Below are 8,803 nucleotides of genomic sequence, written 5' to 3'. Positions count from 1 at the left end.
AGCCCGGTGTGAGTTCTAACCGGCTTATAGTGGGGTAACAGTCAGAGAGAAATGGACTGCATTCACAACAGAAACAAAATTACACTTGGCTTTTTTTCCTTCCTCATAGAAGGAAGGCTTTATGTTTTTGCATTTTAATTATTCGGAAGCTAAAAATATTAAAGCGACACAAAGTGGGGCCAGAGCGAAAGTACAGCGGGTAGGTAGGGCATTTGCCTTGCATGCAGCTGACCCAGGTTCCGACATCCCGTAGGGTTCCCCCAGCACCACCAGCAGTAATTCCTGAGTGCAGAAACAGGAGTAACCCCTGAGCATTGCTGGGTGTGACCCAAAAAGCAAAAATAAATAAATAAAGCTACACGAAGTGTTGTTTTCTCGATGGAGGAAATGGGAGACACTCAGCAACCCTGGGGTGGTACTCCTGGCTCCAGTGCTCGGGAGAGTGGCATCTAGTGGTATGCAGAAGAGGATGCGGTGCAGTGGGGGGGGAGGGGTCTGGGGAGGGAACTGAACTTGGGGATCTTGCAAGCAAAGCACGCATTCAGACCCTTGAGCTGTCTCCTCAGCCCTCATTTGATGTCTGCAATTATTTTCAAGGGATTAACCCAAATGCAATGGGCAGGGTAACAAGAGCTTCTGTGGCACACCCTGTTCTGTCAGGCCAGTACCGAGTCCCCTCACGTACTAACCAACAGGGCAGCAGCCGCCTGCCAGTAAAAACCAAGAGCTCCTTGCAGATGACGGCTGCGCAGTTTTCACCTGTGTAATGTAGGCAGAGGTTTCTAGAAAGATGACAACCCCACCCCCCACCTCCCATCCCACCCCTGGCAGCCCAAACCCTCTGTAGGCGAAAGCCTTGCCTTCTCACCTCTTTTCCTTGTTCTCTGCGGTGAGGCACAGTCCAACCAACAAGTGATTCCATGTAAATGCCCGTGTGGTAAGTGCCCACCTACCCCCCTAGAGAGATGCCTAGTCCCGAGCTCCATATCTCTGTACTGTTGACCTGTGGGTCCTTTGGTCACCTGAGAAAACAATGTCTATTTCCCCAGAGTGCAGGGTTTCTGTTACCTCCACAAACACTCCTAGGGAGCATTTATTCGTGGACCGGGGGTTGGGGGAGGGGAAGACATTAACACCACACTCAGCACTGAATCATCTTGGTGAGACAGAAAGAGGCTCTAGAAGAATAGAGGAAAACGGATGTAGGGGGAGGGAATCAGGTAGGAATGAGAAGACGACAGACCTGGGGCCATACTACAGTGGGGAGGGTGCTTGCCTTGCATATAGATGACCTGTATTCAATCCCGAACACCCCCAATGATGCCCTGAGCCCCGCCAGGAGTAATGTCTGATTGGCAGAGTCAGGAGCCATCCTGAGCATCACCAAGTGTGACCCAAAAATGGAAAGAAAAAAAATAAAATGAGAAGAGGTCAGAGTTCATTTGTATGGGACTTTGGTTGGTCTCAGGTGGGTTCCAGCCCCAGCACTGCATGGTGCCTCGAGCACGCTCCCACGAGCACAGAGCGTGTCATCGACTTGCTATTCATCCCTCAAGAAAATGCTTTCCTCTGGCTTTTTTTTTGGGGGGGGGTCACACCTGGTGATGCACAGGAGTTACTCCTGGCTCATGCACTCATGAATTACTCCTGGTAGTGCTCGGGGGACCATATGGGATGCTGGGAATCAAACCCGGGTCAGCCGTGTGCAAGGCAAACGCCCTACCTGCTGTGCTATCACTCCAGCCCCATCCTTTAGCACTTTAAAGATTTGTATGTCGCATTTGTGCTTTAAGCAACTTCTTTTTTGGAACTGACCCCTTCGCTGGGTCACGGCAATAGCATGTCCAAATGACCCAGCTCAGAAAACATTATTGCATTTTTCAAAAAAATTATTGAATCACCATGAGATAGTTACATTCTTAGGAAAGCTGGGACAGGTTCTCACCACCAAGCATGACCCTCAGAGGGCAACCTCGATGAAAACTCACATTTCCTTAAATTCCCTGTGTTTATTAGCTGTGTCCACCTTTCTCACTAGCAATGATCAGTTCTAATTTTGTACAGGATTTCAGACTGACCTCCTCTTCTGCTCTCCATATCCACTTCATTTACACACACACACACACACACACACACACACACACGCATGCACGCACTCACGCTCCTATTTCAACTCACAGTTGAAGTCCTACTGTCTGAACTGGCTGTCCGTGCGCCCACATTCACACTTCACAGAGCGATTCACTCGCCACTGAGTGCCGCCAAGAAGGCTAGAGGGTCTCCAGTTAACGCAGAAGAGCCCAGGCACCTTTATTGAGGAATCTAAAACCTCAGCATCAGCCGCTTTCCTTCAGAGAGGCAGACTTTAGACAATGGATTATTGGGTTTTTCAGTTGCATACATGTTATCTATCCCATAATGTTTTTTTTATTTTAATGAATCATCATGAGATACATTTCCAGACTTGCAGACTTTCACGATTGCGCTTCAGTCAAACAATGTTCAAGTACCCATCCCTCCACCAGTGCACATTCCCCACCCCAATGTTCCCAGTATCCCTCCCGCCACCCCCATCCCTTCCTACCTCCTGCCTCTGTGGCAGGCACAATGTCTTTTTCCCTCTTATTCTCTCCGTCCTTTTGGGTGTTATGGTTTGCTATACACGTAACAATCAGCCATCATGCTTGGTCCATAGTCTACTTTCAACATGCATCTACTATCCTGAGCGACCCCTCCAACCATCATTTATTTAGTGCTCCTCTCTCCATTCCAGCTACCTTTTCCCCCTGCACATGAGATCGGCTATCAAGCCGTGGGGCAGTCCTCCTCCTTATTTCAAATGTCCTTAGGTGTTACTCTCCTATTATGTTACTTTATATTCCACAAATGAGTGCAGTCCTTCTATGTCTGTCCTCTCTATTTCTGACTCATTTCACTTAGCATGATACTCTCCACGTGGATCCACTTCTATGCAAATTTCATGACTTCATTTTTTCTAACAGCTGCATAGTACTCCATTGTGTAGGTGTACCACCGTTTATCCCATAATGTTTTAAAGACACTCATACACTGCATCTTGAGTAGAGACAATTCCATTCTTCCTTCTCTATCTTAAAGAAAACTCCTATGGAGGAGAAGAGAGATAAAAAGGTGGTGGAGGGTCACTGCCACTGGCAGGGGAGATGGCACAACACGGCAAGGATAAGACTATTCTAGAAGTAGGAAAAAATGAATTCACTCCTTTTTTGTTTGTACATAGAAATCATTGATTTCTATTGAAACACATGTTATAATGCACTGTTATTTCAATAAAAATACTTTGAAATTTAAAGATAAACACTTCTATTAAAAAATTCAGAGAAGTTTTATAAGCAAATGATCAGAGGGGCTGACTGCCATGACAAAGAGGTGCTATATACTGAGGGTAAGACAATCATTCCACCAGCAAGGTCCTGAGACTCTTTTCAGAAGAGCACAGGCTGGAGACACTATTATTCTTCTCTTCTGCATATGCAACTTGCCTTACTTACATCAATCGTTGGCTTTTTAAACGATCTAATTTTTATTACACTACAGGTAAAATGGTTGTAGCACTGTAGCACTCTCATCCCATTGCTCACTGATTTGCTCAAGCGACACCAGTAACATCTCCATTGTGAGATTTGTTGTTACTATGTTTGGCATATTGAATATGCCACGGGGAGCTTGCCAGGCTTTGCCATGTGGGCGGGATACTCTCAGTAGCCTGCCGGGCTCTCTAAGAGGAGTGGAGGAATCGAACCCAGGTCTTAAGAGTGTTAACGTTTGTGGCACTGTGTTACTGTCCCCCACCATCACCACAGTATCCCAGACCCTCCACTATTGCCCAAGTGTCACCTCTTCATTCCCCTGCTCTGATCCCCCCCCCCCCAAAAAAAATTCTTTGTAAATAAAACTTTATTTGTCAGGGGCCAGAAGTAAAGTACAATAGGTAGGGCATTTGCTTATATGTGGCTGACCCGGGTTTGTCCCTGGCATCCCAAATGGTTCCCTGAGCACCACCAGGAGTAATTCCTGAGTGCGGAGGCCAGGAGTGACCGCTGAGTATCTCCAGGTGTGACCCAAAGAGCAAAAAGAAACAAAAAATTTATTTGTCTCCCTCTGCATGTGTTTGTGTGTGTAGACATCTGGCTTCTGAGACATAAATGGACCTTTCCCCCTTTCCCTTCATCTCGCTGTAGTGTGCAGGGGGTCACTCACTTTGCCATGGAGCCTGAGACCACCCAAGAAAATGCCCCCAGGATCTCATCTGCCATGTGAGGCAGTGTCAGAGGTCACACTCCAGACCTTTTGGGTTCTCTACTACTTGAGTCATGTTTCCTATGTCCCTAATTCCAAATTTCAATCTTTCAAAACCATCCTCATATGTTTTCTGACTCCTAGTAAAAATTTAACTAGATTCAAGACATTTCTGAACAGTGGCTATGAAGGAAAATTCATATTTGTCTACAATCTAAAAAGAGCCATGATAATAGTACACATCTCTTGCCCAATTATAGATCTGGAGTTAAGAGAATGATGCTATAACATCTAGCAATTGGCTCCATGAAGATTTAAGGGCATCAAAATATCAAAGAGTATCAAAGAGTATGACAATAATATTTGGAAATGACCACTGGACAAGAATTGAGTGTTGAGGGGCTGGAGAGATAGCACAGCAGGTAGGGCATTTGCCTTGCACACGGCCAACCCGGGTTCGATTCCCAGCATCCCATATGGTCCCCTGAGCACCGCCAGGAGTAATTCCTGACTGCAGAGCCAGGAGGAACCCCTGTGCATCGCCGGGTGTGACCCAAAAAGCAAAAAAAAAAAAAAAAAAAAGAATTGAGTGTTGAAAGTAGGTAAAGGAATATACATGATAATCTTTCAGTATCGGTATTGCAAACCACAAAGCCCAAAGAGAGAGAGAGAGAGAGAGAGAGAGAGAGAGAGAGAGAGAGGAGAGAGAGAGAAAGAGAAGAGAAGAGAAGAGAAGAGAAGAGAAGAGAAGAGAAGAGAAGAGAAGAGAAGAGAGAAGTGCCTGCCATAGAGGCAGGCTGGAGGTGGGGTGGGAAGGGATAGGAGAGGAACTAGGGACACTGGTGCTGGGAAATGTACACCGGTGGAGGAATGGGTGTTGGAACACCGTATGACTGAAACCCAATCATGAACAACTTTGAATCACTGGTCTATCTCACAGTGATTCAATTAAAAAAAAAATTTAAGAGTTGAAACAGGGTAGAAGGGATACTGGGACCCGTGGTGGTAGAAAATGGGCACTGGTGGAGGGATGGGTACTTGATCATTGTATAACTGAAACCCAAGCACAAAAATTTGTAAGTCTACAACTGTACCTCATGGTGTTTCACTAATAAAAATTTAAAAATTTAAAAAAAAAATGAAAATTTAAAAAAATCACAAAAAAAAAATAGTTGAAACAGTAAAAAAAAAAATCAAAGAACAAAATATCTCATGGTATTTTGACTGCCTTCCCTGCGTATAATGTGCAGCTGGCCAATTACCATCACAGGATAATGAGGAGTGAGAGTGATGCGTCACCACACCCTTTCTGAAAAGCATCATTTGCACAAGCGCCTTTCCCCCACCTCACACATCACATTCCTTTGTCCTTTGCTCATTCAAAATAGGAGACCTGTTTCGTAAAAAGTCTACACAATGGGGCCAGAACCAGAACAATAGTATCTGGGTTAAGGGGCTTGCCTTGCAAACGGCCAAACCCAGTTCGACTGGCAACACCACACAGCAGCGCCGACCACTGCCTTGAGAGATCCCTGAGCACAGGGCCAGGGGTAAGCACAACCCTTCCCCCCAAAAAAAGGTCTGCACATCTTTAGATGCCCGGAGATTTCACCTCACTGCTCTAACTACAACCAGCAGCAGGAACCACACCTCATTATCCCTGGACAGTGACACCCCAGCATCACCACTATGTTCTTAAATTTGTTCATTTTTTGACACGTCCACTACCTCTTCAACAGACTTTGCTGGAACATTGAAGGTTTCAACTCTCTGTAACCTGAGACTGAGCACAGAGAATTTTAGGTTAATGTGTGCCTTAGTTCTTCCGCTTGAGTATTCAAACTGACCAGCGTGATTCCCTAGAAATTCGTTCTCTAGAAACGCTCCTCCCTAAAACTCTGGGACAGAAAAACAGCGAACTTCCTCCAAAGACACAGAATGCCAGACTTATTCAGACCCAAATGTCCCCTTAATTTGTTAATAACAGGGGGTGGCGGGAAAGATATTGGGGACATTGGTTGTGGAAAATGTGCACTGGTGGAGGGATGGGTGTTCAATCATTGTATGACTGAAACTCAACCACGAAAGCTTTGTAACTGTATCTCATGGTGATTCAATAAATAAATAAATAAATAAATAAATAAATAAATAAGACCTCATTCGACCTAAAAAAAGTCCCTTAAAGATTGAGTGCCAGTCAGATAGAGAAGGGAGCACCAAATAAAGGGTGTTTGGAGGATCCTCCCAGGAGGGGAGATGCATGTCGAAAGTAGACTATGGACTGAACATGTTTGCCACTCAATGCCTCTTTTGCAGACCACAACACCCAAAAGGAGAGAGAGAACACAGGGGATTGCCCTGCCACAGAGACAGGGGGGATGGGGGGATGGGGGTGGGAGGTATATTATCCATGGTGGTGGAAAATGGGCACTGGTGGAGGGATGGGTATCTGATCATTGTATAATTGAAACCAAAGCACAAAAAATTGTAAATCTACAACTGTAAAAAAAAATAAAATAAAATAAGGGGAAAAAAAAAAAAGATTGAGTGCCAGGCAGGAAGAGGAGGAGGAGGAGGAGGAGGAGGAGGAGGAAGAGGAGGAGGAGGAAGAGGAGGAGGAGGAGGAGGAGGAGGAGGAGGAGGAGGAGGAGGAGAAATATTAACGGGGACCAAGGTAATAACACAGAGAGGATTAAACACCTACCTTGCACGTGGCCAACCCTGGTCCAACCAGATTGTTCCACTTAACAAATACTGCATGAAACTGCATGGTCCCCAAGCAGAGTCATGAATAGTCCAAGCACCCTCTGGTGTGACCCAACCACACTCCGTCATAAAAAAAAGTCTTTAATAAATTCAAACTTTTTTATTTTCTTCTTTCTGGTTTTTGAACCACTTCCAGCCACGCTCAAACGTTACTCCTAGCTCTGTGCGCCAGACCACTCCTTTTCTGGGCTCTGGGGGTCACAGGTCATGTCGGGATCAAACCCAGGTCAGCTGTTACGTCAGGCAATGCCTTACCTGTCGTCTCGTCTCTCCAAAGCTCAAACTTATTTATTCAATCACAATTATTTCTAAAAAAAATTTAACCTGTTTCAAATGGTCCTAGAGCAAATGACAGTCATTTACATTAAACAAATTTAGCTTTCGAACAACAAAAACAAGAGTAAGCCTCATAGCTTTCATAAACTGCTTTGTGCTCTTACAATGCTGGTTCTTACATTTTCCTAAACAGTATTGCAAATTTAATTCTAATTACAATCCATGAGAAAAATTCTACTTGAGGCTACAGTATTTCTCTTTTAAGATGTCTTGCTGTAGACAAATTAAGGTACTGAAATCGTGGGATCCTGGCCCTTGGGAAAACATTATTTTTAACTAATAGCTGTTTCACTTGGAATTTTATGACAATATGCCATGATTTAATGTGCTACACTTCATCCCCGAGGGCTGGGGTCAGGGTGAGTCCTCTGGTCCTATGGAGTGTGATCACTCCTTTACAGAAGACTCCTAAGTCATTTAACTCGTCTCCTCCCTTCTTGTCTCATTTCAAACAAACAAGTGAGTCACTTGTGAATGCTGCAAGACTGGCTACTCATATTTTAGATGCTTGGGCATTCTGTTCTAACAAGCAAGGATAGATGATGACTATTAATTTATCATAGGAGAATTAATAATAGGCTTAAGGGAGAACAAGAGCTTATGTAGAAAATTCAAGATTTAAGGGGAAAAAAAACTGACCTAGAAAAAAAAATCAGTTACATACCTGTACATGTTTTTAAAATGTAGTTCACGGAACTTTCATACACCACTGGAATTAGTGGATGTAGATGTTGGCAAAATATTTCTTCAGGGTATTGGGCAACATATTGGAAACGACTCATTTTGCAAATAAAATTGGCTACCTGTGGTCCAAAAATTCCATTACTATTCATTAGCTATTATTAGAAAGTAACAGTCAAGTATACAAAGATGCATGTACAAATATGTTTAATGAGTCCATATTTAAATTACAAATTTTTTTAGTATCTTCTTGTATTAAAATTAATGTACTATCGCTTCTCGGCCTTTTGGCTAAGATCAAGTTTAGTATCTGTTCTTATAGTTTAATATCTGATAAAAAAATAAAATTAATGTATGTACTTGGAAAATGCAAATAAAGCAATCTATACAACGAACTGTCATGTTTGCTTGAGCATAATGTTTTTAAAGTCTTAGGTGTCAAAGAGAGAGTATAGTAGGTAAAATCATTGCCTTGCATGTAGCCAACCCAGGTTCTACCTCAGCATCCTATATAGTCCCCCATATAGTCCACCCAAGGGTCTGGAGCAATAACACAGCAGTAGGAAAACACACACACACACACACACACACACACACACACACACACACACAGCAGTAGGGTGTTTGCTTTGTGTGCAGCCAGCCCGGCCGAGCCAGGTTCAATTCCTCCACCCCTTCGGAGAGCCCAGCAATCTGCCGAGAGTATCTCGCCCGCACGGCAAAGCCTGGCAAGCTACCTGCG

At 44.2% G+C, this 8,803-nt stretch overlaps 1 pseudogene; it reads left to right on the top strand.

The window, feature by feature from the left end:
* The first annotated feature begins 8,332 nt into the window (after positions 1 to 8,332).
* LOC130034882 (uncharacterized) lies at positions 8,333 to 8,434 on the top strand (annotated as a pseudogene).
* The last annotated feature ends 369 nt before the right edge of the window (positions 8,435 to 8,803 follow it).

The sequence above is a fragment of the Sorex fumeus genome, unplaced genomic scaffold, assembly GCF_029834395.1.
Source record: "Sorex fumeus unplaced genomic scaffold, SorFum_2.1 ptg000061l, whole genome shotgun sequence".
NCBI lineage: Eukaryota > Metazoa > Chordata > Mammalia > Eulipotyphla > Soricidae > Sorex > Sorex fumeus.
This window is presented reverse-complemented; position numbering and strand designations above follow the sequence as displayed.